At 42.0% G+C, this 9,938-nt stretch overlaps 2 pseudogenes; both read right to left on the reverse strand.

Annotated features, from left to right (window-relative positions):
- Positions 1–1,646: 1,646 nt before the first annotated feature.
- On the reverse strand, positions 1,647–5,471 carry LOC125518390 (annotated as a pseudogene).
- Positions 5,472–5,859: 388 nt separating this feature from the next.
- LOC125520321 lies at positions 5,860–9,521 on the reverse strand (annotated as a pseudogene).
- Between the last annotated feature and the right edge of the window lie 417 nt (positions 9,522–9,938).

Consider the following 9,938-nt stretch of genomic DNA (forward strand, 5'->3'; position numbering starts at 1 on the left):
CCTACCCTCCCATGTCACGTGATCATAGTTTAAACAAAGTAATTAAGCGTCATTTTGTGAGACAACCGTACCAACACATTAAAACACTTCGTGAATTACATGAAACATCAATCACAACACTCCCCATTGATATCCCGTCACCCTCGTCACTTTTGAGCTTATATAGTACATACCACACTTGCAGGTACTATCCAGACACATTGGTCATGAAAACTTATATGGTTAATATATGATACCACATTACTTGCCCTATTAGTAGACATTAAGCATAACAAAAGTTGTATCAAAACCCTATAATCTTTAGCACTACTATATGATTGCATCGTCAAATTCCCATCCACGTGCCTACAAACAGATTACTGCATATGGATGGAAGAAACATGATGGAGATGAAGAGAAAAGAGTTGATGCGGTGGAACTCCCTCTTAGTGTGCAGAATCAACCTCGACCACCCTCCTAGACGAGGATTAGCGATGGTTGTCGACCGTCAAGTGTCAGGATAATATGGCATAAATTTCGTGGAACTTAGAACGCCAAGAAATTGATAGACGGAAGGAGTTGATGAGACAACCATTGGATCCCACGCGGTGCTCACACAACCTCCTCCATAGCAGCGTGAGAGTGGCATAAGGTCAATGATACTCAAATCGGAAGAGACCATACCGGACGAGGTAAGGGGGATATCCATCATTACAAAAGGAATGTGAAACTGAATTTTATTAAACTATTTTTCATGTATTAGATTATTATTTTCACCCGCCAAAAGAATCTTATCTGGAGCAATAGAAATTAAAATGACATGCGCTCAGAACAATTAATTGACAAACGCAAAAATAAGGATCTGAAGTTTGACCCCAAGGACAACCAGGCATAAAAATTTTGATTATCACAAAGAAATCGTGCAAACTACAATGTAAAATCTAAAAAACTTCAATGTACTAAACACGAGCATTTGGACATTAGGCAGCCATTCATGAATTCGGTGATTTTGGCCCAGCTAAGAAAATTTGATCGTGTTATTCTTTCACTTCCAGTTTAGAAACGTTTTCATCCAGAAAGAAAGGTTCCGGAGATTTGATCATTCGTTCTCCCTTAATCTATTTCATGTCGATATGATCCGTGTTTTCTCATTAATCAATTTCGTAAAAAGTTGAATAAACCTCTCCTTAGCAAAGAATCGTATTTTATTCAGTATAAACATTTCCTGTGATGATGTACAAATTAAAGTGTTTCTTCTACATTTTCTATGCCACCACATGAATACATAAATTATGTGTATAATACAAAGAAATATGAGCTTAAGATGTATCTGCAACAAAGTCTTGTATCACAGTCCGTACCGCGATAGGAATTCTCACTGAGTGGTACTCCGTCTGACCATGTCAAGCTCCCAAAAGTGTATCCTCCTGTACTCTCTGCCTTGTTGTGAATGCACATAAACGTCACCGCTTTTACTAGTGCTTTGGGTGAAATTTATCACAGATGGCTCTACGACACGTCTTATCCCCGCTTGGAGCTTCAACCACTAAATGATATGTGCTTCCGCTGGGCCAATGTTAGTCACGTGCGCCGAAGCATGACACGGTCCTGAGGTCTGGCACGCAATTGACGGGAGGTTGAGATGAGGTAGTAGACTCACAAGCCGCCTAAATATCCAAGGGTTGCAGTTGAAAAACTTGTTGTACCTCCCTTGCATCAACGTCGGTAAACCAAGCCAGGGTCAACGGCTCTATTTGGGTCAATGTGTCCACCACCAAAGTCGAAGGGGTCGGCTAGTTTCCTTGGACTGTTCTGCTTGAATTGGCAATGCCAAAACGATCGGTCCACAGATGCTTCAACCAATGCCAAGAATCATCAAGTAGTCATATATTCAAATGAGTTTTTGACGTATTTGGTATACTTTTCTACCTGTGGTGACGGATGCCGATTTGATCCATGGCCAGGTGACCACTGAGGTGAACCGACTTGAGCATCGCAGTCACTGCGGAGACATGTGGGCACGCCATTGATGTCACAAGAATAGAACACACGTAGAGCCTCGCACCGCTGCCAATATGTTGACGCCAAGAGCCAGTAATGTCGGCTGTCAAAACATTTATTATCCATGAATTAGTATGTAAGTCTTCAATTCTGAAAACTAGATAGCTAGATAGCAAACAAACAGTGACAAAACATCAACTATTTGCCTTAAGTTGATAATGATATTACACTTCAGTTATGCCAGGGAACAAATAGCTTGGACCTCTGAGCGAGAACGAGGCGACCCTCGGGGACAAGACCCCATCCAACAACACTACAGCCGAGACACCTTCACCACCGATTCCTAGACACATGACAAACATGAATAGTTCATGTATAAGGAGATGCAAACTGACTGTTCAAATATTTCACACTGCAGTTTCCAAACAATTCGACAAATTTTCACTCAGTCATGTCCCAGTAGGAGAAAAAATTCGATGTGCGATTCTCGAAATCCACCAGAGCGCAAGGCATAAAATCCCTCGCACCCGACCAGGCTGTCAAGATTGTTGGCGGTATATGTGCGAAGATGAGGCCCTTCGCCACCAGACTTCAATAGTATAATTGATGCATTAAGGAGTAATTAACTGGGGGCGACCACCGCGATGCCTCTTCTGTGCATAACAAAGGACGGTTTTTCCCTTGACATTGCCCAAGCCAGTGAATTCCGGGTCGCAGCTGCTCAAAAGTTTTAAAATTGAACATTGTTTGTCCTAAAGCGCGGCATATTTACTATTAATCAAATGTCGGTCAAGAGACTGGTTTCTTTCATTACCTCCCGAATAAACAAGGGCCTGAGAGCCGCTGTTATTTATAGCTGCATTGTAATTTAGAGCTTGTCCCTGCGTTTGAAATTGATCACAAATTAAAGGAGGAGCAATCCCAATTTTATTTTCCCCGGGTTGGTTTTTGAAACGTCACCTTTCGTGCTCAGAGAGTCAAAAGTTATTATTAGTAAAATTATAGGAAAAGCCTGATTGACCAATCCTCCACATCATGCTATCTTATATGAACTATTCAGGATTGGAGCACGTCTTATCCAATAACATTTTCACTGTTCTCCTTAATATTTTCCATGGGGTTTTTCTATCCTTGAGAAGGGCAAGTAACACTTCCTGTAATATTTCTTAAGAGATGGAAAATATAAGAAATGATTTACATACTTTTTAAAACAAAGAGTGAAATAGTTGGTTACGTACCACCAGCTTTCTTTGTTCCCAAGCCAATATTAAGGTCGAAAAGACCGGTCATCGTGCTAGCGCCACCGTCGTAACCCATGCACGCATTCGTCACCGTCTGTGCACCAGGCCATCATTCCTCCGGCGAACACCGATAGAGATCCCTCTTTGCACAGCATGCAACGTCCCAGAGTACTCCTGAACCAACCCCTCCCAACAGAGAGCGACAAGACGTCAACCCCATTCATGTATAGCGTCATCAATGCAGCAAGGACCGCCGTGTCAGGCAACCCTCATCCACCCAGCACACCTTGTAGATACCAAGTCGTGCACGTGGTGCTCGCCACGCCAACACCCATGCCTAGCCTCCATAGCTGCACGCCTGCACTTCCCCACCGCGATAGTTGAGGCGACGTGTGTGCCATGGCCATTGAGGTCCCTAGGTGACTTGTAGTCGATCTTTAGTGACTCGGCACTGATGCCACGGCCATACCACCGCGCACCGATGATCTTTCTGTTGCAACTAGTGGTGTTGAACTTCTCGCCACTCTGGCATTTTCCTTTCCACCGTGCCGGCACGGGGCCATAGCCGTTGTCATCAAAGCTTCGTGATTCAGGCCATATGCCTATAAAGAAGCATTTACATCCATGCGGTTAATTGATTCCTGGCCTTGGGATTTCTCATGTTTTGGATTTAAGCTTAAGGATGGGATTACAAACCTGTATCGATCACACCCACAATGACATCTTCACCATACTTTGCTCTTTTGAGGAGCCCCGGTTGTTGTGGCGGTTGATTATAGTCAAGGCCAAGGAAATCCCAGCTCCGAGTTGTGTGCGTTTTGTGAAAAATATTAGTGTTCACAGAGACAACTTCAGGAAATTCTACATTCATAGTATGTTGATTAGTTCATTTCGATCATGCAAGTTGATATAAAGATAGCAAGCTCATGCCACCTCAGGACTGACAATTAATAATCATACTCCAAACAAATATGATTGTGTAAATGGCAATGATGATGGAGAGTCTGGGGGCTTAACCCCGTCTTATAAAAAAAAGGGTTGACAATTACTTACTTGCGATTGCCACAGCTTGAGATTTTGTTAGCATAGCCGCGAACCCAGAAAATCCATGCTTGTAACTGTAAACTATCGACCTCATGGCTTCATCTTTGTTGTTTCAAGTAAAACAAATGGGAGATGAGCAAATCAGGACTGTTTCCTGCTAATAATACGCTTACGATGCGACATGAACTCATATCCAGTAGTACCTCCCAAAAACAGGTGTTAGCATGTCATGGTGCGACGCGATGACCACGGACGGGTCATCGTGTTTCTTCTCCCCCATATACACAATGTAGAGCTGAAATTTCAACAAAAAATGTTCTCAGTAAAAAGATTGGAAAGAAGCTAAGCTAAATGCTGCGAGAAGAGGAATTGAGCATGGATCTTACTTTGCTCGACGCACTGGCTGAAAGAGGCAGCAGCGTCACCAGCAGTAGCAGAGCGCCGCAGAATGCTGTTCTGGAATCCATATCTGGCTTCGAGAAGAGTGTTCCCTCGATCGCTTCTCCCTGTGTGTATATATAGCAGCCAGGAACAAGAACAAGCATGGAGGCACAAGAACAGTTCAGACGAATTTGTCTGCGAGCTGTTTCCTTCCCTTTTAAGGGATTGTTTGTGTTGCTACTTGCTAGGTGACACACACGTCCGCAAGGAAGACCATATATAGATCCTTGTCTGTATACAAAGCACCGTGCCTTTTCCATCAGAGAAGAAGCACCGTGCTTTGATCAGGTCTGCCAGGATTAAACAGCTAACCGGATATAAATATTCTGGTGTCTGACGTAATGACCTGATCATCGTCTTTCAAACAATTTTCCGCAGTAAGTTGGGCATGAAACAGGATGGGCCGCTTTGATGCCAGGACAATCATTTTAGGTTTTTTAGGCTTATGCCCTTGGTTGGTTCCCACTACTCTTAGATTTCGGACCTACACAGTTTTACCCTTGTTTCAATATAAAACCATTTTTTCTTTTCGATTTGAACTCAATTTCATCAATTCTGAAGTTGCTACCCACATGTGTGATGTGGTCTGTTAGACCATTGCTTAGGGCATCTCCAATGCAGACTCCTACTCGGGCCTCAAATGTCTGAACCGGATGGTTCAGACACTTTAGACCTCCAATGTGGACTCCTACCAAAATCACTCAGTCTATCCCCAAATCGAGAGGCGGGATCGGGGAGTCTAGGCATCGTCATGTCCCATTACTACATCTTACCCGGGCCTTGCCGAACCTCCGCCACTCCACCTCTGAATGCACTGCGACCCAATCAGCATCCAGAGCTCACAGCCACTAACCACCATTTGTTGATCATGCGCCCAACAACTTCGCCTCGCCACCCAATCTTGTCTGCAAGTCTCGCCTTGCCGTTGCAATCATTCAAGCAGAAGGAATCGCTCCATAAGGCCATAAATCACCTAAGTTGCGGTTGTCTTCCTCGCCTCCGGTCGAGCATCGCCATGGTTAGGTCCCAGCGCCCCTCTGTCCATCTTAGCAATCCCCAGGAGCTTCCAAAGACGGTGCTGCAAAATAATGTATACAAACTATATAACTTGGCTACGAACAATAGGCCATCCCTCCATTTGTCTCCTATAAGTAGTTCCAACAATGTATTAATGGTGACAGCAGGGTTACAAATTTGTAATTCCTCTCAAATAGCCTCCTACATCCGATCGCTGGAGCGAAGGAATGTTCATGGGCTTATTCTATTCAGCCTCAGCGCTTCTGAAGAGTGGCAACACCAACGAGCATAAGCTAAACTATATGTAGCTCATAACTTCAGGTAGTAGTTGATAGCAAAAGAATTTTCCAGGCAATAACTGAGATTGCACTGTATTTTCTTCCGATCCCAAATAGAGGTATGTCGAGAGATTACTGCATCTCTTTTGTTCTCTTGTCGAGGCGCATATCCTTTTTCTGAAACTAATTCTAGCATATCTCCTGGGAAACTGCAGCAGTGAACACACACTGTAAGAAATCTCTTCTAAACGTTTCCGTTCGATGTGTATGACCAGTACTCGTTGACCAGCTCACGGAAGAGAGATCCCTCAGTTTCCATGAGCTTCATGGGCTTGTCATACTCCACTACTTTCCCTGGAAATGTATGCAGATCATTAGTATGGAATACTATGCTGCGGAACCAATAAGTTGCAGAACCAGTAAGTTGGCAATAAGAGAAATCAATAGGTTGCAGAACCAATAAGTTGTCATACTCCGCTAGTTTCCCACACTAGTATGGAATACTATGTTGCAGAACCAATAAGTTGGCAATAAGAGGAACATACATACCATCACTTATTGCAAGTACCATGTCACAGCCCATAACTGTTGGTATACGGTGTGCAACAGTAATAACGGTGCAATGTTTGAATTCTGACTGGATCGTTTTCTGAAGGACGGCATCAGTTGCATTATCTATAGAGGCCGTGGCTTCATCAAGAACTAAGATCCTGCACCTTTTCAAAAGTGTGCGGCCCAAGCAAAAGAGCTGCCTTTGGCCCATGCTCCAGTTCGACCCGTCTTCCGCGACTGTATGGAAAGATATAGATCAGTACTATGAAGAACACAATTCCAGACATCATGCTAGCAAACTGATCCGACTCATACGCCTAGTACTACAAGCAGTTTGACAGATTTATTGGCGCATGTATTCTAATTGGTTAGGGGCATAAAATCAAAAGACTGAAGCAGAATTGTAATATGCTATCCTATTTTGTTAGGGGCATAAAATGAAATCCAGAAATTAAATCATAGGTACAGTGAGGTTTCCTACCAAGTGAATCCAATCCCTGTTCCTTCTCCCGGACAGCTTCAAGAAGTTGGCATTTGTCAAGAACCTGCAACCGAACAGCATATGAATTAACCAATTTAATGGGTTCTTTTTCCAAATGCATGTATGGCATATAACAGAGAATGGACTTATCGTTTGACAGGCCCACTAATCAGTTTATTCATCCCAATCAGACAAGGAGCTTACTGTTCTGAAATTGTAGATACATAACATGTCTTACCTCCCATATTTGTTGATCTGAGAACTGCCCAAGAGGATCTAGATTATATCTTACTGTACCCTGAAAAAGTGTTGGATCTTGTGGAATGATGCCCAAACGTGAACGCAGGTCATGTAAGCCTATTTTACTGATGTTCACAGAGTCTATAATTATTTCCCCTTCAGCAGGTTCAACAAGGCGAAACAATGCACCAATTAAAGTTGTCTTGCCACTTCCTGTTCGACCAACTATACCAATTTTATCTCTACCTTGAAACTTGCAAGTGATTCCATGTAGTACAAGGGGAGTATCTTCCCTATACCTAATCTGTCAATGAAAACCAATCACACACATCTGTCAGAATATTTGAAGGGTTTCGCCCTAGTCAGGCATACATGCATATTTTATATTTGCTTACCTTCAAATCTTTAAGCTCCACACTGCCAACCTGAGACTAATCTGGTGCTGGTTGGTTTTCTTCAATAACTTCTGCTGCTTCACTCGGAATGTCCATGTACTGGTTCACCCGTTCCACAGATATTATTTTGTTTGCAAGGTCACATTGCTTTTGAATAGAGCTAACAAAGGAATTATTTAGGGAAAGGCCGTAGGACAATGCCATTCCAACAAAACCTGTGCCAAGTATGGTAAAAAGTAATTAGTTTTCTGAGGATAATGTTGATTTCTTTATAATCCAGTGCATATTAAATGTATATTTATAATGACAGTGGCACATAGACATTGAGCGTATAACGTGTTACTAAATGGAAAATTGGGTATCCTCCACTAGGGTTTCGAGCCATTCGCCGTTATGCAGAAGGATTCTGTAACTCTATTTGATAAAGAAAGTAGGCTTTCATAACGAAGTAGAGCCTTCGTAACACCTAATACCAGGAGCCTATGGAAACAAACAAAAAAGCTTTTGCAGTGCAAATAACGATTCATTGCAAATCAGATGAATGCAATGATCAATCGTCATACAGCCTGTAAGCTGCCATAAATATGTGCAGCACATGAAACAACTATGTGATGCTTGTACCTGGAATAAGCTACATACCAGGGCTAAAAGTTCCTGCAGGAAGAAGAGCCATGACAAAAGCAGAAGAAGAAAGAACCGCAGCACTCATTATTTCCAGACGTTGAATCAACCATTCAGTTGCTGCAAAATTAAAAAAGTACGGACCAGCATTCTTGTCAACTAACTCCAGATTTTTAGCAAAGAAACGACCTTCTTCCTCAAAGGCACGTATTGTTATAGCCCCTGAGATCGATTCACCTAAGTGATTTACTAGAGCAGACTTGGTAGTGCCATTGATACGCATCAATTCCTTAGCCGAGGCTAAGTAGTACCTCTGCATGAACAAACATATGAAATGTCAGCCAACGGGAATTGTGAAACGAAAAAAGTAGACGAACTTTACCTCCTGGGTGAAAATAGCAGCATATCATTTGGTGAATGAAATAACCAAAGAAAGGGGGTTTAGGCGTTTAGCCATACAGAAAAAGGCCACAAGATTACCTGTAACCGAATTGCCAAAACTATCATTGGCAATGATACAAACAGAACTTGCCATGTAACAACAGCCAATACCCCCAGATTGCTATATGCATTTAAGCTGGAACTAAAGCCAAACATCAATGCAAATGGAACATCAAGGTCAATGATGCTTAAATCTGAAGAGACCTGCAGGTTGGGGGGAGGGTTGATCTATTAATATAAAACCTTGTAACGTTAAACTGAATTGTAGTTCATATAGTTGTGTTTGTTTGAGAATTTTTACCCGGCTAAGAACCCTGCCTAGAGGAGTAGAATCAAAGAAGGACATTGGTGCACGGAACAATGAATTAAGTAGCTGGGAAAATAAGGATCTTGAAGTCTGCATCCCAAGAACAACGAAGAATATAGATCTTGATAGCACAAAGAACACCGTGCAAACTCCAATAACAATGTACACAGAAATTAACTTCAGTGCACTAACATCAGGATTTTGGACATTAGCGGCCATCCATGAATTCTGTGATATTTGCCCAGCTATGAAAATTATGTGAGACATGACAGAAAGGGAGGCATACAGGAAGCCTTTTTTCTGGCGCAGGTATAGTATATAAGGCTTAAGACCTGCGTCCCCTGATTCTCTTTCCTCTGTTTTGATCAGTTGATCTACTGGTGATGGCTTCATAGACTCTATATATCTGTTTCCATGAATACCATCTGTCTCCTTTATTGGCAAATCCTTTGTTCTGTGATGGGCCATATTGTTAAGATCTGAAACACCAGTAGTATCTTTATGGGCATTTACAAGATATTTTAATTCTTGGCAATCTGACAATAAATCATGATAAGACGCAGACCGAATAACCACCCCATCTGACATTAACTGCCAAAAATTATCACTAGTTTTAGACGAAATTGACAAATATAAATACGTGCATGCTACGGGAATCACAAACTTTAGAACAAGTATTTCTCAAATTCACAACTACTCAACTAGCATGACTCCAATATCACCATCTTCATATCTCAAAACAATCATCAAGTATCAAATTTCTCATAGTATTCAATGCACTTTTCATGACTTTTTATGATAGTTTTTATTATAACTATCTTGGATGCCTATCATATTAGGAATAATTTTATAGCCAAAGCAAATTACCATGCAGTTCTAAAAGACTCTCAAAATGATATA

This window comes from Triticum urartu, chromosome 7 (assembly GCF_003073215.2).
Source record: "Triticum urartu cultivar G1812 chromosome 7, Tu2.1, whole genome shotgun sequence".
NCBI lineage: Eukaryota > Viridiplantae > Streptophyta > Magnoliopsida > Poales > Poaceae > Triticum > Triticum urartu.